At 39.3% G+C, this 21,840-nt stretch overlaps 1 protein-coding gene and 1 long non-coding RNA gene across 3 annotated transcripts in view; one reads left to right on the top strand and one right to left on the bottom strand.

The window, feature by feature from the left end:
* The window catches only part of BABAM2 (BRISC and BRCA1 A complex member 2), a 324,027-nt gene that overhangs the window by 235,200 nt on the left and 66,987 nt on the right, over positions 1–21,840 (top strand). The gene's annotated exons all lie outside the window — the stretch shown is intronic.
* LOC117874548 lies at positions 8,170–16,525 on the bottom strand. 2 transcript variants are annotated; one of them, XR_004645025.1, is made up of 5 exons: positions 16,326–16,525; positions 14,465–14,578; positions 14,253–14,365; positions 9,443–9,553; positions 8,170–9,305 (listed from the first exon to the last, which is right to left on the bottom strand). It is a non-coding gene; the product is annotated as an uncharacterized LOC117874548 (long non-coding RNA). The 2 variants fall into 2 exon arrangements; XR_004645024.1 differs by having other exon boundaries at positions 8,170–9,553; positions 16,326–16,523.

Below are 21,840 nucleotides of genomic sequence, written 5' to 3'. Positions count from 1 at the left end.
AAATGGTACTTTGTCCCAGCTAAGGCAGCAAAGATTTCCACGCCCACCCAGCCCTGACCACCTTGGTAGTCCAGGCAACCACTGAAAAATCCAGGCAACGATACCCAAAGGCCACCCTTGCAGATAAAGAGCCCAAGTGTCTTGACCTTTTGGGGAGGAAGGTCTTTACATCTACCAGCCTGCAATTTAGGATCTCAAATTATCAGGGCCTTCTCTCCAAAAATGATTTCCGGAACTATTCTAAATTCCTGGACTTTAAGGATAAGTTGCCTCAGGAAGACTGGGCTCGATTTCAAGCCCTTATTGACAAGGGCAAACTAGGGATCAGAACCTCATTACAAGCCACAGTCGATGCAGCTTATATGGCATCGAGATCCATGATGATTACTGTTGTGCTGTATGGGAATTGTGATTACACTCTTTGTAGTTCCCCAGGGAGGTTCAAAACATGGTTGAAGACTTACCTTTTCATGAGACCTAATCTTTTCAACAAAAAATTAGCTGAGTCTCTGCACTTGTGGAGCAACCCTCCACATTCTGGGTATATATACTCCTGCCTCAAAGAGAAAATGTCATAGACAGCCCTACAAATCAAGCCCTTTACTGCAGCTATTTTATGACCTGCTCCCCTATGAGTCACAAACAACAGAAAATGCAGAGACCAAGATACCCAGTGTCTTCCACTTCAGCCGCAGCTACCCAACCTCATCTTCCAAAAGATATTTTTGAAATGACACCAGAGAGCTGTGAGCCAATATCAATGCCAGCTCCACCCAATTCCAAGATGGATTTTGGGGGATGCCTAGCAAAATTTTCCCAAAACTGGGTGGCAAGAACAACATACAAGAGGATGCTGGACATCATCCATTCTGGCTATACCATCAATTTTTTCTGCCTACCTCTCCCAAAACTGCATTCACCAAACCTTTTCACGGACCGCTATCACAAGGGAATTATCCTTCTGGAGATACACTCTGTTGTCCAACAAGGAGAAATACAGCTGGTACCCTCTCAACATCAAGGAAAAGGGTTCTGTTCAAAGTATTTCTTAGTCACCAAGAAGGAAGGAGGCTAGAGATCCATTCTCAACCTGTGTTAATTGAACATTTTTATTAGAAATTTATTCAAAAACATCCATATTATTACATTAACATCAATAATACCATCCCTACAAAAAGGTACATAATTCACAGCTCTCCAAATTAAAGACACATACTTTCATTTGGCTATTCACCCCCTCACAGATGATTACTCAGGTTTGTGGTGAGCCCTCACCAATATCAATGCAGGGTATTTCCATTTGGGTTCGATAAAGTTCTGAGTCTTCACAAGTGTTCTCAGTAGTAGCAGTTTAGCTCAGACAAGGTGGCTCTAACATCTTCCCATACTTGGATGACTGGCTTCTAAACAGCTGTTCTCACCAGCATGTTTTAATGTCAACTTTGTTGCAGCTCCACATTCTAGTATCCCTGGGAATCTGTGTAAACATGAAAATGTCTACCTTGATTCCGACACAGACCATTGAATTTGTAGGAGCAATCAAGGTGAGAGTCTGCCTGCCCACAGACAGATTTTATGCCATGAGCATTCTCATAGACCTGATTAAACACAATCCTCAAATAGTCAGCAACCCTGGTCAGTCCTCCAGAGATGATGCTTTCCTCCTACCTTGGAAAAATCTCTTCAATTATGTCTTCCTTCCCATCCTGCTACTACCATAGTTTCAACAGAAAATTTGACAAGACAGGGCACAAGTCATCCTCAAAGCCCCCAGATGACAGACAGTTTTGGTTTCCAAGCCTCCTACAAATGTCATTCCATCCACCTGTCAGATTCAAACCTTTCCAGATCCCATGACCCAGATAAATGGCAGGATAAGGCAACCCAACACCAATGGTCTTCATTTTACAACTGGATATTTGGATGGATGTTGACCCTAGAATGTTCCTGCTCTGAATCTGTGCAAATTATTCAAAATGGTACTTTGATTAAGTGGAAACATTTCTCTGTCTGGGCCCAGCAAAACCATACATCTCCAGAAACAGTGGATATTCCTGCTATTTTAGAACATCTTTCTACCATTAAGACAATGGGTGTTTCCCTTAGTTTGCTATGGGTTCATTTAGCAGCAATTTGTGTGTCATCTGCCAACAGATGGCTACTTGATCTTTACTCACCTGGTAATAGCCAGGTTCTTGAAGGGCCTAATGAGAATCTTTCCACCAGTAAAGAAACCAACCCCTCCTCCCACTGTGATCTGAATGTAGTGCTTTCCACAGTCACTAGCCACTTGCTGTGCATTCCATGTCTCAACTATCAATGAAGGTTGCCTTCCTCATTGCCATCACCTCAGCCAGAAGGGTAGGTGGACTTGTAGCCTTAATGGCAGATCCACCATACATAATATTTCATAAAAATACAGTCTCCCTGTGACTTCACCTGAAATTCATTCCTTAGATCATTTCAGAATTTCATATAAATCAGTCAGTTCACCTACCTGTGGTTTTTCCAAAGCCCCCTGTCTTTAGCAAGGAACACAGACTTTGTTCCCTCAGAGTGTGATGACCATTGGCATTCTACCTGCAGAGAGCAAAACAGATCAGGAAGTCCCCTAGGGCAGGGGTTCTCAAACTTTTTTTTCGCGGACCACTTGAAAATTGTTGAGGGTCTTGGCAGACCACTTAATGATCTTTCCAAATGTTGTTTGTACCATTAGCAAACTATTGTAAAGCGCTTTGGATAAAAGTGCTATATTTAAAAAACCGTAATCAACGTTTTTTGTTCTACAAATAAAAGTACAGAACTCATATTTTAATATCAGTAGTCTAATGTGATGGATGTGCCCTCTCTCCCCTGCCACAGCAGCCACAGAGCTGAGGCTGGGAAGGAGGGCCGTCTCCCGCTGGCAGCTGCAGCCCTCAAGCTGGGGAATGTCACCTCTTTCTCTGGCTGCTGCAGCCCTGTACATCCCAAATTCCCCCCAACCCCTCTTCTCACCCCACTGCCCCCTCCCACCTATCCCCTATTCCCCCCAAGGCCACCACCTCACCTTACATGTGCATCTTCTCCAGGGTCCAGGCACCTACTTAATAATTGAACCATGCCTGCGCAGCTCCACTAATTAGGTGGGTGGCTCTTCATTCTCTTGTGTGCAGCCGTCCATTCGTGCACCTTAGAGGGAACTATCTACAGGCCACCTGAATGGAGCTCGCAGACCACTGGTGGTCCGCAGACCACAGTTTGAGAACTTCAGGACTAGGGTGTTTGTTGCCATAGTAGAATGAGTATGAGGTATCTTCTCAGAGGACCCCTAAGTAAATCTCTAATTGTATCTTACTCTATCAGTTGACATAGGCTCACTCTGTGACAGCTCAGGCAGTCTCTGTAGCTTCAGTTCAAGAAGTACTCTTGCTTGATATTTGCAAGATAGCTACACTCCAGCCACACATTTACAATACATTACAACTTGGTCCAAGACTCCACCGCTTATGTATCCTTAGGGACAGTGGTCCTACAAGCAGAGTACCATCTTCATCCTCACACCCCTCTTCTCTCTGAGCACTGCTTGTCAGTCATTGACACACAGTGGAATACAGATAGGGATCAGCACTCAAAGAAGAAAAGGAAGTTGTTTACCTTATTGTAGCTGGAGTTCTTTGAGATGTGTGGTCCCTATCTGTATTCCACTACCCACCCTCTTCCCCCTCTTCTGCGGATCATGACCAGATTCATAGTAGAGAAGGAACTGCTCCTTATACTCGTGCTATGGAGCATGAGGAAAACAGGGACATTGTTACATATAAGTGGACACTACTTGCAAGAATTCTCCTGTCTCAGACACATGGAATGTATGTGTACCCACAATAGAATGCAGCTAGGGACCACACATCTCAAAGAATTCCAGTTACAATAAAGCAGTTAAATCCCCCCCTTTTTTTTTAATTATCAAAAGCCATAAATCTAAAAGTAAATAAACACCTGCACCATCTGTTTTTACAAATATAAAGTTGGCTGACAGTTCCTTACATTGAGAAGCTTAGAGTGATGCTATAATTAAAGTTGCGTGAACATGGCAAAAATCTGTTTTGTTTGTGGGTACTGTTATGCAGAGTCCCAACAAATGCCAAATATGGTAATTTTAGTTTCATCCATGGTCCTGAGTTTAATTATTAAATTTAGAATCCTGAACAAAATTATTGTTAACAACACCTCATAATGTAATTAATTAGGCACAATCATCTCTGCTGGAAGTGGAAGCAGGTCTCAAGCTTTCCAAGTGCATGTTCAACTATTGGCACAATACTGCATGTCTTGAAAACTCCCAGAACACATGATAATTTACATGATAATCCATTGTAGTAGTCCTGTCAATACTATGCATTAAAGTCCTTAAATACACATTTACATAATCCATACTTTAAAAGTCCTGAAATACTAATTCACACAATGGACTGTAGTCTCTCAGAAAAGCAGTTGTAGTCCATTGTGTCTACTCACCCACAGTTCTGTGAAGGATTTCTATTTATTTATTTATTTATTTATTTATTTATAAATAGTGTAAGCTTGCCCAAGGACAAAAATATGTAGTGCTCAGTTGAATTTGCAGCAGTTGTTTAGGAAGTTAGTGATGATTTTAGGTTATTAATTATTTTGGAAGAGTGTGTGAATAGTGAGATGGCAAATAATGGTGGACACAAAACTATTACTATTTCTTATTTGTATTACAGTGGTATTTAGAAGCCCCAACTGAGATGATGTGGGTTATTATTTAAGACTAGAGAGGATTGTGAGGAATTTGGAAGGAACTGACAAAGAGCCTGATCCTGCAAATTGCTAAGGACCTCCTGGAGAGTCTGATCACCCTCAACTTCCATGATGGTCATTGTCAGTTGTGGATGCAGAATACCTCACAGAACCAGTCCCAAAACTAGATTGGGGTAACATGATGGTAGATAAAATATTCATAGTAGTACACATTGACAGGTTCCAAACTAACTGTGGTGACTTTGATAAAAGCCTCAGCATAGTTGTAAACAGCTCAGTGAAAATGTGTACTCAATACACACTTGTGGTCAAATAAGCATGCAAGATGTTAGGCTATAGTCAGAAAGGGTTAGAAAATAATATGGAAAATATTTAAATAATTGGGGTTTTAAGCCTCTGGAATCTAAACAAAGCCCACGTCCTGTCCCAGTCTTGGGGTTCTTATGCATATGCTCAGGGTGCAGACCCTCTGTTTAGTACCCTTCCTGAGACCTGTGACCATGTGGCCCAGCTACTTAGCCCCTGCACTCACTGGTGGCCCCTTAGACTTCCCCTATAGCTTAGGCACACCTTCTCCCAGGACTCCACCCAAAGGTGTGAGCCTTCTGGTTTACTTCTTCGAGGGGGCACATGGTAGGTTTAGCTTATAATACAGACACTTTGCACAGAGTTCTAATTCATCATTGCACTTTACTTAATCACATGAAAAATACAAAGATCTATTAAAAAAATAAACCCTACACTCATTTCCCTGCTTCAGTTTCCTCATCACACAGAACATTCTTTGGGCTGGGGTCACAGTCCTTCTGACCCATCCAGAGTCCTTCTGCTCCGCTGCATGGCTTGTCTTCTGAAATATGGAGCCTTATCCCTAGGTCAGCTTGCTTCTTTTGACCTTGGCTAGTCTGTGCCCTTCCTTGCTCCTGCCCAAACTTCCTTTGTGTCCTTTATTGGCTCCCACTTGGTCATCTTGCTTCTTTGTCCTATGTTTGAGAATTTTCTCTCCTGAGTCCCAGTCCAGTTCCCTACCATTAGGCAACACTGTATAGTGCCTAAATAACACTCTTCCTTTTGAGGCAGTACTGAACTAATTCACTAACAAGGTAATAAGTGTATTAAATGTGCAACTGAAAGTGGCGCCATTTGTATGAATTGTAAAAACAAAGTCCTGATCACTTATGTTTGCGAAAGATCCCAGGGCTCTTTTTGTAAGACTAGGATTATCATCACACATGTCCTGGCCATATTTCATCACAGTAATTAATTGTCTACCTAGGTTCCTCCTGCAGTTTTAGTTTAGACGTTATTTAAAACCCTGCTCTAAACCGTTGAATAGTACTGCTATGCAGTGTTAAACAGTAAACTGCATGTGACTGGGGGATGAAGAGATCCCTGTACTACATAGAGGTTGGGTAGCAGTTTGTTAAAGCACTTCAGAACCCTGCAGGATGAAAGGTGTTCTGTGAAGGAAGTTTATTACTCACAGATTTTATTTTAAAATGCTAAAGGATTTTGAGCTTCTGATCTTCCATTTGATTCAATCACCCTCCGGTATGGCCATTCAGTGGTTGGCAGGAGAACTTCCCAGTTTTACTGAATTCTCCTAGTGACACTGGTTTAACTATAGAATTGAGAGAGTAATTACTGTGATACTTAGGTCTTAAGGACATTGAAAAAGTATGAAATGATTTCTGCTGTGTTTTTCTCTGCAACATACTTTTTAAATGAATAAAATTGTATTAAAGTTTTAATAAAACCTATACCAACAGAACCAATATTAAATGTCCAATTAGCATATGGTGGAGATCTTAATATTTGCTACTTATAGAGCACATTTCATCTCCAAAGTACTTTATAGAGGTAAATTATTTAATCTTCACACAAGCCCTGTCAGGTAGGTACATTTCAATTTCTACATGCTAGAGACTGGGAAAGAGAGGTTGTGAGAACCAGTCGCAGAGCTGGGATTAAAACAAAAAAAATTCTTTGCTCCCAGTAGTATGCATGAATTAGCTTGATATGAAATATCTCTGATAACAGAATAAAAATTATTCCTTTTCTTAAGAGAGAAAAGTAGAGCACAGAAAGAAAGAAAATAGAAGATGCATAGAGTATCACAACATCGTATAATTCAATTTTAGTCCATGGTAGACTTTGGAATATATTATTGTAGCTAGTCTTGTGTTATATTTCAGTGGTTCATCAAATAACATTACCATCATTTTGAAAAAATGCCCTATCCCACCTGGCAGGATGGAGTTTGAATGATACAGTGGCTGGTTATGAAAGGGAGAAGAAAAATGAGACTATCTGGAAACATTTAAAGAAATTCTGTTATTTTCCTAGCTCTGTTTGTAGTCATATGTTTTTCTTATTTCTCATACACTTCATGCACCAGAATCCACATAAAAATTTGAAAACACACACGGTGTATTGTGTATTTCAAGAACAGACAAAAGCAATAAAAAACATAGATATTTTTCACTTTATGTACTCTCTCTCTCGCATGCACATGCAAAATTAGATGGAGTTAAAGTACTTTTAAACTGCACATTAGTTACCTTGTAGCAATTAGTCATTTATTCATCCATACAGAACAGTTATAACTGCCTCCTCTTACTCATTTGATTCAGTCAAACATATGTAGTATATTTACATCAGCTGTTTCAAAAACAGTGTAACTAAAAATATTTGTTATTTATTAGTAAGTATACCCAATAACTGCAGATTTTCTTAATAGCTTAGTCAAATTATTAGGGAGATCCACATGACTTTGGGAAAAGAAGAAATTATCTGTCTGTGGTAGTTTAACTCTCAAGTCACTTCACTGTAGTAGATAATATTCTTTAGTTTCAAGGGCTTTATTAATCATTGCATGAGATAAAGATAATAAAAATAATACAGTCCCTTTATAGAGGATGTCTCAATTTGATATCACAAAAAACACAAGAAATTCAGATAGGCAGTATACTGTCACTGCACCATAAATTGCTTCCATCGTCAGATTTCTGGGATGATTTTCAATTAATGAAGCTAAATTCTTAATATAACTAATGACAATGTCCAACAGCAGCATTATTGTCAGGTATCACATGAGAATGTATAACAAATATCCCATTGTCCTCCTCTTTTGTTTGATGCCTCACGCACACAAATTCTCACTTTGGATATTAAATCTTTGACATGGAAGTATAAGTGCAGCATCAGCCAAGAGATTTGTTTTAGAAAGGCTCTCATCCATTCTGGATATTAGTGTTCGCTGTTAAAAGTAAATGGTATGAATGGCCCATGGTTGGCTACTGGTCCTTTTAGCCAATATCTTTAGCAAACATGTTCTTTTAGGGGATATTCAGCATATGTATTCCCTATTATGAAACATTACACTCAGACCTTGAATGGTTTAAAAAAAAAATTCCCTTCCTTATATTTGAATTCATTATGTCGGATGCACGTGTCTTAATCCCACCCGTTGCCTATATACACCTATGCAAAGCACATATTTGCTAATGAGTCATTGCTGAGGGCACATCCTGTTTTGTGCACTGTACAGGTATGATAACAGTATATGGCAAGCAAAATAGAAACGTCAAAAGCAACTAAAGAAATAAATTACATCCAAATTGTGTTTATTGGTGACATGACTTATTTTACCCCAGTTACTCATTATGTTTAATGAATGCTTTCCCCATGACAGCAACAGCAATATAACAGTATATTCGAGTGGGGGTAAAAATCTCAAAAGTGCCTGTGTGATTTAGGGTCCTAAATCTCAATTTCAAGAATGACTCAGGTACTTAGGAACAAAAGTCCCATTGATTTTTGAATGAAGCTTAGGTTCCTGACTACCTAAGTCTCTTTTGAAAGTGGGATTTAGGCTCTTAAGTCACTTATCTGCTTTTGGTAATTTTATGCTTCATCTACAAGGGCTAGCGCTCAGTTGTACTTGTGCGTGCACAAAAACCCTGCTCTGATTTTATATGTGATTTATACATGACAAATAATAACACCAATCTCTGCTTTCTTTTCTTTTAAAACTCGGTCTCTATCCTTTTCATCGCAGAAATAGCCTTGAAAGTATAGCCAGTGTAAATCAATCGCTATGATTGAAAGTTTGTTACTGTGATTGTTATTCACAATCTTCCTTACTGTTGCCAAAAGTTGACCTTTGTGGTTTGTAACACAGCCATGGTTCCCTCTGTTTTCAGGGGGTCACATATTCACATGGGTATTTGTGCTGCTTGCTTTTTGCAAACATTCTTAAGAACAAAATGTGCTCATATAAAACTCATGTCATGGAAAAAACAATGAAAAGGGTTGTGAAAACCATCCCTGCAAATTCAGTTTTTATTCCAATGAATGTTCATTAATATTTTTTGCAGAGGAACTTATTATCTCAAGTAGATGGTGTCAGTCTTAGGCAGACATTCATTTACATTGAACATTCTCTGTAGAGAGAGGTACAAGATACACATGTACATTGAGATAAATCTTCTATACAGTGAAGTTCCAGGAGAAATTCCCATTGCTGCAACAGGGGTGGGCTGCAATACAGAAATCAGCATCACAAATGAAAAGGCAAGTGATGTCATATACCACACATGGACGCAATGCAGAAGAATTCCCAGTGATCTTCACCATACATAAATCTCAGATGTTTATCAAGAATTATTCAACACACCTCTTCCAGAAGAGTGCTCACAATGTGCATATTTTCTAGTCCTGTTTCTTTCTGGATTGCTTCATTTCATGATCTTTAACTCCTTTATATATGCTTAAAGTTTCTTGACATCTGTAGGGAAAAGAACAATAGTAAAACATACACATCCTAAATCTAGCCAGATTTTTTCTCAGCATCTTAATTCCCATCTCCATTCTACATGTAATCCATTTTCCCTTTTTCCCCCCATAGTTCTTACAGTGAGGTGGTAGATTTGAATTGAAAGGCTTATACTTTTGAGCATGAGAAATGATTCTGAGTAGAAAAACAAGATTTACTTAGCAGATTTCCTGTATGTCAAAACTTCATTACCTTAAAGATGGTTATAAAGTTACCTACTAAACAGCAGGGACTATTTAAAATAGATGTCTGAAGGGCAAGAAATTCACAGTTAAATTTCAGAAACCAATTTCAGTGCTGCCCCCCATCATCATCACTTCTCTAATGCTGATCGGGGTGCAGAACAAATATTTAAACAACTTTGAAACATTTTCACATCTTTAACTTTAAATGCTAATACAAATATTTCCTATAGGTACTACAGCTTCCCCTTTTCTATTGTTACCAAAGAATTAAATTTATGGTGTGTTTCAGTGATAGGGATATGCTGTTAACAGGACTAAATTCATCAGATACGATAAATATAGATTTTATTCATCTGATTTTACAGTCTACGCTTAGTTGTGGAATTGATTTATAACTTAGTTGTGTAATACTTTTTCATCTCATTCTTTTTAAACCCAGTTTGGCCAATTACTTTGAGCAGTGCCAAACTTTGTTAAAACCAAGTGTAGACCCTATCTTCTAGCCTAGAAAAGGGACCACTTGTTTAAGGGAGAAAAGAGCCAGCAGGAAGGGCAATCAACACCCAATTCATTGCCAAACATTCTATTATATGCTTTAATGTAAATAGTTTTTCTGTCTTTGAATGATTTATGTGCTATCATGCAGATGTATTACATTAATTAGCCATCCACTGTCATAGTAAAATATCTGTCAGATCCCTCTCACATAGAATTTTTTGGGGCAGAAATGTAGAAATCTCTTTATGCTGTAACAACCTGTCACTATCGTGTAGAAAACTTTCTTAACTGATTACTTTTCCATTTATTTTCTCTCTGTTGATATCATCATCCCTGCCTTTATGCCCCATAACTTGGGGTCATCATCAGTTCTTTCCTGTTTTTCACCCGGCATATTCAAGCTGTAGACAGATACTACTGCTTCTGTCTCCACAACGTTTTGGAGATCTCAGTATTTTATTCAGACATCAAAAACTATCATAATCTCTGTCATTATTATTATAACTGCCGCATCGCCAACTTCCCAACATTCATATCACCCTCCTCAGATCCATACAGAACACACAACCACTAAGATAATTTTCCTGGCTTATGGACCTGACCATGTAATTGTCCATTTTGAATCCTTTTTCTGCTTCCCCTTCCTCACCACTTCATGTTTTAAATTCTTAACCTGATCTTTAAGATCCAACATAATGTCCATACCTACTTAACTGAGCTTGTCTCTTGTTTTATTCAGCTTCAATGCGCCATCTGTCTGCTTTCCCCACAACCATTTCCTATTTTTTCCACACTATCCCCTATGCATGGAATTCCCTACCTGCCTGGCCGCTACCCTGTCCTCATTCAGATCCCTCTGTAAGACTTCTACCAATCTTCCTATCAGAAATTAGTACAAACACTTTAAAAATGTGTTTTTATTTTGTCGTGTTTTATTTTGCTCCAAATCTTTGCTGAGTAACTATATAATCTCATTGGTACAATCCCTGCCCTTCCTCCCCTGCCAATCCATCCCTACTGTGCATGCCCATATTGTTGCGCAGTGTCTGATTATATGTACTCTTTGGCACAAGAACCATGTTTTCCTATATGTACAGTGAGGTATCTAACAAACTTTCAGGTGCTCTAATACAGTGGTCTCCAAAGTGGGATGCACAAGAGGATCCTTGGGGGTGCGCAGCAGGAGGAGAGCTTTTTTTTATTTACTTTTTTTTTTTTTTTTTTTTTTTGCTTCGGCCTGGCAGGGGGTGCTCAAAAAATGTTTACTGATGGGGTGCCCAATCAAAAAAGTTTGGAGACCACTGCTGTAATAAATAGCAATAATTATTTCCTTTGTCTAAATTAATTCTACATTGACATTTCCAGCAGAGAACCAGGTCAAAAAGAAAACTTTTAATAGTGTTATCAATTAAATACAATTTTTAGTACATAAAAACTCGGCTCTTTAGTTTTCGGAGATTAACAAATGCCTTCAATTTCATTTCTCCCACTCCAGCCATTTCTGTTATGATTTCCCAAATACATTTTCTATATTTGCAAAAAGTATGTTAAACATGTTACATTTGTATATACCCATAACTCAGAAACACATGGACCACTGGCTTTCAAACTTTCTCAACACAAAAATATTCTCCTCTGCAGTCACAGTCAATATAGCAACTTTCAATACAAAAGGAGTTTTTATTACAAAATTAGGAGACCCGTAATAGAGCCTACACCCTACAGTATAACAGAAGCCTTTTTTACAGCTTTGATTCTGGAGCCACAACTGGCTCCATACAGCTGTAAGAGATTGTTTTCTCATATGTGTTTCAGAAATATTTAAAAAAAGAAGAAGCTTTAAATTTGTGTTCAGTTGATTTAGAACTGGTTGACATGTTTAATTTCAACACTGTCATCGTACTGTGACTCTGTTGATTTGCTTGATCATTGTTGTCCATGGTAACTTCTTGGCAAATGGTAACTTGGAGATTTCTTAAAATTTAAGAATAACCCTATTTTATTTCAATAGTTTGGCATTTTCATGTTATCATTTATTTTTTTTTCCAAAATGGAATGTTATTTACTTTTAATTATGTTTCCTTTTCCCATCCTCTCTCTCACAAATGGTCTCATACACAGCTCTAAGAACTCCTAATGTTTGTACTTAACTTTATGCCCTGGAATGTGTGGGTTTATACTCCTTAGATGTACAAGTGACTCTCAGTCAAGGCTATGTTATTCTGCAAACATTATTAAACCCCAGCAAAGGTCAGTATTAATGCCCCCATTTTGCAGAAGGACAAACACAGGAACAAAGAAATTAAGTGACTCACCCAAGGACGCACACTGAGGGCTTCTCTACATGGGAAAGTTAGTGTGCAGCATAGCAAGGTGTGTATTTGCAGTGTATTAGCTACTTTGCACTAACTCCCCATGTGAACACTCTGTTATTGCACACTAAATATGCCCTGCGGCATTTTAGCTTAGTACTCTTTAAGGTGTATAAGCTAAAGAGCACAAAGGCACTTTTAGTGCACAGTAAGAATGTCCACATGGGGAGTTAGTGTGGAGTAGCTAGTGCTCTGTACATTCAGACCATAGCTTGCTCCGCATTAAAACCCTGTGTAAACAAGCCCTGAGGCCTGATCTACACTACCGTGGTAAATGGATCTAAGCTATGTTACTTCAGCTACGTGAATAACATAACTGAAGTCGACGTAGCTAGATCTACTTACCACAATATCTACACCGTGCTGTATCGACGGGAGACGCTCTCCTGCCAGCTTACCTTGCGCTTCTCGGAGAGGTGGAGTATAGAAATCAATGGGAGAACGCTTTCCCATCGATTTAGCATGTCTTCATCAGACTTGCTAAGTCGATATTGTTGCATCAATTGCAGCAGCGCCGATTTAGCAATCTGATGAAAACATGACCTGAGTCTTTAGCAAAGCTGAAAGTAGAGCTCAGGAAACCTGACCTGCAGTTTCCTGCTCTAGCTACTGGACCAAGGTGCTTCTAGTTTTTAATTTTCATTTTTTACAATAGGGGTTTCATGTTATTGCACCTGCAAATCCCAAAGATTGATGCTTTTCAAAGATTCCTACCCAGAACCCCCAGAGACTAAACAAAGGAAAGCTCTACATTTCCTTTACTCTCCAACAACGAGATTTTGAGCACAGCTTTGACTGCGACTCTCTTTTTCCAGGTAGAATATTAGGCACAATTTTGTCTCCAGGATTATTTGCCTCTGCATTTTAGATCACTCGGCTGTCTATGTCAAATTGTATCCTGTAGTCGGGAACTTAGATGTCTGAGTGAACTAAATTGTAGTGGATGTAATTACAGGTGCAAAATTACTCCTATAAAAATGGAGCCCAGTGCCTGAGAACCCAGTCCTAAATCACAATTTCAGGGGCGAGAATCCTTTTTTTAATTTTATTTTTGGTATACTTTTTAGTTTGCAGTAGATTTTAATCAACATGCAGTATCTTTTAGCTTTTACTTTACTATTGATAGTGAGTTGTTGGAAAGGGGAGAAAACAGTATCAAACTTAGATTAGGGCCTTGGCTACACTGGCAATTCACAGCGCTGCACTTGCTGCGCTCAGGGGTGTGAAAAAACACCCCCCGAGCGCAGCGAGTGCAGCGCTGTAAAGCGCCAGTGTAATCAGCGCCTGCAGCGCTGCACGCTCTCTCGCAGCGCTGCAAGCTATTCCCCTCGGAGAGGTGGAGTACTTGCAGCGCTGCGAGAGAGCTCTTGCAGTGCTGGCGGCGCGACTACACTCGGCAGTGCTGTGAATCTGCGAGTGTAGCCAAGGCCTGAATGTTTCTTAATAAAAGGGGCAATGTTTTGTTGTCTCATTGTATTGTTAAGCTCTTTGTTGCTGACTGAAGCAGAATTCCAATGTTTTTGCACAACACCACATTGTTAATATGGTAGAGAGGATTTGATTATGGGTGAGTGAGTCTGAAAATGGTAAATTTACAACAAATCTGGGATCATGGTTCTCAAGGCAGCTTTTGTGGTCACATTCTTTTATTTGATGTGGTTCCTTCTGTCTCCTGTTCCAAACGGTGTAATGTACTAAAAGTGATGAAGCTGCAAAAAAAAAAAAAAAAAAAGAGAGAGGGCGAGAGAACTGTTTAGTAACAAAGGAGAAAGAAAGAAAACAGAGCAGGAGATCAAAGACCATAATACCTGTCTTCAATCAGGAAGAAAAGAGAGAAGATGGGAGTTCCTTTTCACATGCTTCAGGCTGCTCTTCCTTACAGCCATCCTGAATGACAGATCCCTTTAAACACTTGCCTGTGTCTGAAAAGAACTTGCAATTTCAAAATAAGGCAGGACAAAGTGTACATTGAGAGCATTAACAAGGGTGTATCCAGGTAAAAGAAAGGGCTGCAGTCTATAAAGCCTGCCTTCCATCACCAGTAAATGGGATTTAACATGTTTTAACATTGGCCAATCCAAGAGACAAGCTCTTAGGTTAAAAAAAACTTAATACAAAAACAGGTTTCCCATGTCCAGGCAAGTTTTGTTTATTTACATTTTCAAGGCTGGGTAATTTCCAACCATATGATTCATAACCACTCAAAAGTGTCATTTTCTGATATTTTAATGTATTTTTTGCAGCGAGAATACAGCTTATTAGTGAGATTTCTGAATACAAATCACTAATATATAGCACTTGGTGATGGATGTATTGCTGTTGCATAGTATATTGACACTGGTACAAGTATAAATATAAGTGTGTGCACTTCCTTTCATTGTGCCAGACCTTGTTCACAAATGTAAAAGTCTTTCCACTTCTTTTCCCCTCACGGAGCAAAAATAAAATGCTATTGTGCAAGAGAACTCCCACTCAAATATACAGGGTTACTTCACATGCATGCTCCTTCCTTTGCTGATGCTGTTGAAAGGGAAGCTGATGCATGGGTTTTCTTTGCTGACAGTAAGATAACTCAAGACTCAGGTCAAAAGTGTCTGGGGCTCCTAGTCTACGTAATGGTGCAAAAAACCAAGTACTGTATATTACTATCTATCTACAGCAGTGGTTCTCAAACTTTTTTACAGGTGACCCCTTTCACATAGCAAGCCTTTGAGTGTGATCCCCCCCTTATAAATTAAACACACTTTTTTATATATTTAACACCATTATAAATGCTGAAGGCAAAGCGGGGTTGGGTGGAGGTTGACAGCTTGCGACCCCCCATGTAATAACCTCACGACCCCTGAGGGGTCCCGACCCCCAGCTTGAGAACCCCTGTTCTACAGTAATGTCGACCTCATCACCATAGTATCTGAGTGCCTCACACTCTTTTTAATAGTGTTTATTCTCACAAAATTCCTGTGAATATAGGGAAGTACCATTATCTCTGTTTTACAGATGGGGAGCTGAGGCACAGAAACATTAAGCCCTGGATCCACACAAAGTTTAGGTGCCTAGAAAATCAGTGGAACAACATTGGGATCCACGACACCTGAGTTAGGCACCTAGACTTCATGAACCATGCGTAGGGATGGGATCCACAAAAACCAGCATACTAGGTGTGGAGTCATCTAAGCTAACCAGTGGGAGATGCCAACTCTCTCTCTTTGGAATTGATTTAATGAAATAACTATGATGTTACAAATCTTTTGATCTCATCCCAGAAATAGGCACCCATTTTATTTGTGAAGAGTGCTTAATATGCAATGGGCACACATAAATTAACCAAAAAATGTAAGTATATCTTAAATAGTCAGCAGAAAAACTATTCTAAAATGATTTATGTAAAAATGTCAGTGTATGCTGGTGGGGTCTGTCACCAGCCCTGGAAGAATTCAGGGCCATGCCCATATCTCTTTCAGGCCTTTCCTTCAGTGCACTATTATTAATTCATAACACAAAAACTCACTAAATAACAAAGCAAAGCTATTCCCAGAGCAAAACATGCTGCATGGTCCAGAGCTCTTACGCTATATACCGCTCTCTGCCCTTCTTCCCTCCCTCCCCCAAAGGGATACACCCCTTCCTTTAAATCCCGCTGAATTATATGATAGCCAGACAGCCCCTTACCCTTTTGTAGCTGGCCAACCCTGTCACAAATATTTCTTCTTTTCTTGAGAATTAATCTCTGGCTGACAGAACAGCTCAGCTTTGCTTTTCAATTTCTGCTCCATCAGAACAATTCATTGACGCTCTTGAACAGTCAGGTAACATAGAACTGTGGCCCTGAGTATATTTTGTATTCTATCATCCTGGAAACATTTGTATTATCACTTGGCAATTTGCAGCTACAAAAATGTCTGTCCTTCACAGGCTGCATTCCTATGTCACTACCTCCTTCTTTCTAAGAAAAATTACAAGCTGGCCCACTTTGTAAGAACACATATCTCAGCCAGTTCCACCTGACCTGACTGACAGACTGGGATACAAAAGTCTGAATTCCTCCAGACCTCTTGCCTGCAAGATAAAGATGAAAAAAATCTCCTGCAAGCTGCTATTACCCTTGATAGGCCTATAAGATATGACCCTGAAAGAAAACAGCATTCATTTGACTAGACATTTGTATTTTCCAGTCAGGATCAGTACTGTGCATTATCCATTCACCATAAATTCTGAAATGAGTATGTCACAAGCAGACTACCCCGTGACTTTCAGTCTAGTTCTTGATTTGCAGATGTTGCCTGGTGTGAACCTTGATTTTCTGCAACCTAAGTTTTGATTAAGCTTCCCTCAGTTCTCACAGCAGATGCATTTTGTTGCAGCAGTCTCCAGATAAATATAAAAAAGAAAGAATTCACAATAGGTGGAAAGCCTTCACTGGAAACTTTAAAAAGCATGCACAACATAAGAACATCTATTTAAAACTTTTGGAAAAAGTATTGACCTATTTATGCAATGTATGTACACTTCCTCACTTGTTATTTTTAACTGTATCTACTGGAGTAGGAATTCCTGGGTTCATTTTCCAACTCAGCCAGACACTTCCTGTGTAACACTGAACAAGTCATTTCACCTCTGTGCCACAGCTTCCCCAACTGTAAAATAGAGATAATACCGCACGGGACAGTTGTAAGGCTTAATTAGTTAATATTTGTAAAATGCTTTGAGGTCGTTGGCTGGAAGGCATTCTCAAAATGAAAAATAGTATTTTATTCAAGTACTTGGCAAACAGATTTCCAGCCCAGCACAAGGAACAAACATGCACGTCTGCTCAGAGTTCCACCTGGCCCTGTTTACCTTTATTTTCTTTAAATAAATTCTGTGCAGCCATTTTCTCTTTTTCAGAAAAGGGGGTTTGTACCAGGATTCCCTCCTTTCTATGGAAGGACCCCATTCTTAAAGACCCTACCTTGTATTAACCTACTTTGCAGCTGAGCAGGGTTAAGCTCAGTTTCTGTCAAAATGTTTTATAGATCTGCCAAAGGAGATGGCTTGAGAGTAATGTGGTGCATCTTGCTCCCCTCAAGGGGCAAGCATACTAATTCTACAGCAATTTCCGGCCTCCATTGAGCTCCAAACCTGGGACCACACACAGCAGCTTGCCACTCTAATCCATTAGATCAAACTTCTTAGAAATTTAGATAATCACCAGGTTTGTCATCTGGGAACTGGCTTATTTACAGGCTATTCCAGGCACACTGTGCCAGGCTATTCCAGGCACACTCTGCCAGGAAGGAGGGAGAGTTTCTGGTTGCTGGGAAACTGGACCAAACCAGAATTCTTGGAAGGACTAAATCACAAATAGCTGCCCTTTGTCTTGAACGATGTCTGCTCTTGACCTACACTTCTGAGAAAGACCCGTCCTCCCCTTCAAACCCATTAGAGGACAGTTTCTAGACCTTCACAGAGGAAAGGCATTAGGGAACTGCTAGCATTCTCATGGTGCTCAAAAGCAGGAGAAAGAGGCATGCACAATCCAGATGAGAATGACTGAGAGGACCGATGAGGTACGAGAGACGTCCTTCAGAGCAGAATACAAAGACTGCGTTGATTTGTCTTTGTTCATATGGTTAATAATAATAATAATAATTACAGTAAATTCTAAAATTACATTTACATAGCTTCCTCTTTTCAGTTGTTTCTTTTGAAACTACTTACAGTGTTTATTTTCTTAGAGTAATGAGATCACTTGAGATCATTCAGTAAAAGCAGTGCAATCTCAGGCACTAGTATGTCTGTTAAATATTTACCCGTTGAGGCAGATATTTATATCAGTCAGCAGGGCTTATCAGTATGACGTTGGATAGTTTCTGTTGAAATTAGGATCAGTCCCTGACTTTGTAACTACTGAAATATGTAACGACTGGAGTAAGCATTGTTTTAAAATAAACTTTCAGTAAAAGACTCAACAGCTGGAATATCTCAGTCTAATTCTCTCATAATTTAAAGACTCTCTGTGAGAGACTGATCTAAATCATAGAAGTTAGAGATGGGAAAGACATGTTAAGTCATCTTGTCCATCCTTAGGCTAATGCAGGACTTTTCCTTTCAGTGCTTTGTCCAGGATTGTTTTAAGTGTCTCCAGTGACAGAATTATCGCCATAGTCCATCAGAGGTTACTGTGTAGTTCAGCAAATCATTCTTGTTGAGATTTTTTCTGAGATTTTCTTTTCACTCCGTTTTCCTTTGCTCAATTTCTCCCTATTGCTCTCAGTTTTAACTACTGGCTCACCTTAACCAGTTCTTCTCTTTGAGGTTTAAAACCATCATACGCTTATAGGCCTTTATCAAATGTCCCCTTAGTTGACATTTAACCAAGGTAATCATATTTAGAATTTTTAAATTTGTTTTTCCTCCAACAGCACACTGTGGAACCTCATAATCATTAAGACATTTTCCTCTGAATTTCTTCCACTTTATCTAATCTTTCAGGATTTGAGAGGCTCGGAACTCCATACAACATTGTAGGTGCATTCTCACCAGTTTTTTCATAGATACATAGATTCCAAGGCCAGAAGGAACCATTGTGATCATCTGAGCTCCTGTATAATACAGGCCATAGAACTTCCCCAGAATGATTTCTAAAGTATATGTTTTAGGAAAACATCCAGTCTTGATTTAAAAATTGTCAGTGATGGAGAGCTCACCACAACTCTTGATAAGTCGTTCCTATGATTAATTATCCTGACTGTTTAAAATTTACACCTCATTTCCAGTCTGAATTTGCCTAATTTCAATTTCCAGACATTGGATCATGTTCTACTTTACTCTGCTAGATTGAAGACGCCATTATTAAATGTTTGTTCCCCGTTTAGGCTGAGATAAAGTCACCTCTTAACCTTCTCTTTGTTAAGCTAAATAGATTGAGCTCCTTGAGTCTATCACTGTAAGGCATATTTTTCTAATTCTTTAATCATTCTAGTAGCTCTTCTTTGACCCCTCTCCAATTTATCAACATGCTCTTTCTTGAATTGTGAACACCAGAACAGGACACAGCATTGCACCACCAAATACAGAGGTGCAATAAAAATGTTAAATAGTGTAAGGCCAAGAAGTGATCCCTGCAATACCCCATTAGAAGCACACCTATTTGATGATGATTCCCCATGTACAATTACATTTTGTAACCTATCAATTGGCTTTTAATCCACTTTAATATGTGCCATGTTAATTTTATATCTTTCTAGTTTTTTACTCAAAAGGTTATGTGGTATCAAGTCAAATGCCTTTCAGATATCTAGAGTGACAAGGTGGGTGAGGTAATATCTTTTATTGGCCAACATCTGTTGGTGAGAGTGCCAAGCTTTCAAGCCACACAGAACTATTCTTTATCCTGGGACCAATACGGCTACAACTACACTGCTTACAGAAATCTAAGTGTATTACATCAGTACTACCACGTTTTTCAACCAAACTTGTAATCGCAAACTTCCCTGGCTTTTTAAATGTTCTCTGTGGACACTGATATTTGCAACACCTAAAAGTTAGCAGATATATTTACAAATATGTTATGATTAAAGGAAGTAAATAAATTGCTTTATTTTCAGTAAGACTAAACATGTGCATGCTTGTGAGCACACACCTGCTTTGTTTGCACACACATTCCTGATTTGCATACACACTTGATTACATAGGTCCCAAATACTAGACCTATCTTTCATCTATTTTAGAGTTTCATCTATTTTCTTTTTCTCTTGATAGAATTTAGAAATAGTTCTCACTGTGACGGGTTGGAGCACAGAAACCCCCTTGGGAGCTGCCACCCAATGTACCAAGACTACCCCTGTTCCTGTTTTCCCTGCCAGCTCAAGACTCCAGCACCCTGTGTTGCTGAGCCAGACACTCCCGTCTGCTCCAACACAGACCCAGGGTCTGAATCTATTGCCCCAAAGCTGCAAGTTTACCTGAAAGCAGCTCACAGAAGTGTGCTTGACTTTAGCACTCAGATGCCCAACTCCCAGTGGGGTCTAAATCCAGATAAATCCGTTTTACCCTGCATAAAGCTTATGCAGGGCAAACTCATAAATTGTTCACCCTCTGTAACACTGATAGAGAGATATGCACAGTTGTTTGCTCCCCCAGGTATTAATACATACTCTGAGTAAATTACTAAATAAAAAGTGATTTTATTAAATACAGACAGTAGGATTTAAGTGGTTCCAGGTAGTAACAGACAGAACAAAGTAAGTCACCAAGCAAAATAAAATAAAATGCGCAAATCTATGTCTAATCAACCTAAATACAGATAAGTTCCTCACCAGTTCCAGAATGCTCCCTTTTACAGGCTAATCTCCTTTTAGCCTGGGTCCAGCAATCACTCACACCCCCTGTAGTTACTGTCGTTTGTTCCAGTTCCCTTCAAGTATCCTGGGGGGGGTGGAGAGGCTCCTTCCTTAGCCAGCTGAAGATAAAATGGAAGGGTCTCCCATGGGTTTAAATAGACTCTCTCTTGTGTGTGGAGACCCCCCCTCCTCCCTCCTATGCAAAGTCCAGCTCCAAGATGGAGTTCTGGAGTCACCTGGGCGAGTCACATTTCCCTGCATAACTCAGTCTTTACAGGCCGAAGCCATTGTCCACATGGTATCTTGCATGTCTCCAGGAAGGCGACTTATGTGGATTGGAGCATTCCAAGATGCATTGTTCCGCAAGTGTTTCCTGATCAGGTACTTAACCTGGCGAATTCCTTCCTAAAGCAGCTAACCAAATGCCTCACAAAGCTTACTTAGAAACCAAGCAAGCATACAGCCCATATTCTTAACCTCAAGTAGAAAATGATATATATGTACAAATAGGATGAATAGATATAGTAGACCATAACCTTTACGGAGATGTATTACATGGCACAGGCAGCACAAAACATATTCCAGTTATGTCATACATACATTTATAAGCATCCCTCCCTCCCCATAAAGCCTTATGGGGTACACTGTCATACTCACATTTTGCTATACTCTTCCATTTCATTCTCCACATATGTATTATTTTTTAAAATGCGTTTCCAACATTTGTTCTTTTTCTGTTGATACTGTTATATCTTTCCAATATTTAAGGATAATCTTCATGCCATTAGTTAATTCGGTGACATTTATCTGGCCTTTTTGTACTGATATTTTGATTCTACTAAGTAGTGTACCTGGATACAATA

The sequence above is a fragment of the Trachemys scripta genome, chromosome 3, assembly GCF_013100865.1.
Source record: "Trachemys scripta elegans isolate TJP31775 chromosome 3, CAS_Tse_1.0, whole genome shotgun sequence".
Lineage (NCBI taxonomy): Eukaryota > Metazoa > Chordata > Testudines > Emydidae > Trachemys > Trachemys scripta.
The sequence above is the reverse complement of the archived record's forward strand: the minus strand, read 5'-3'. Positions and strand labels throughout refer to the sequence as shown.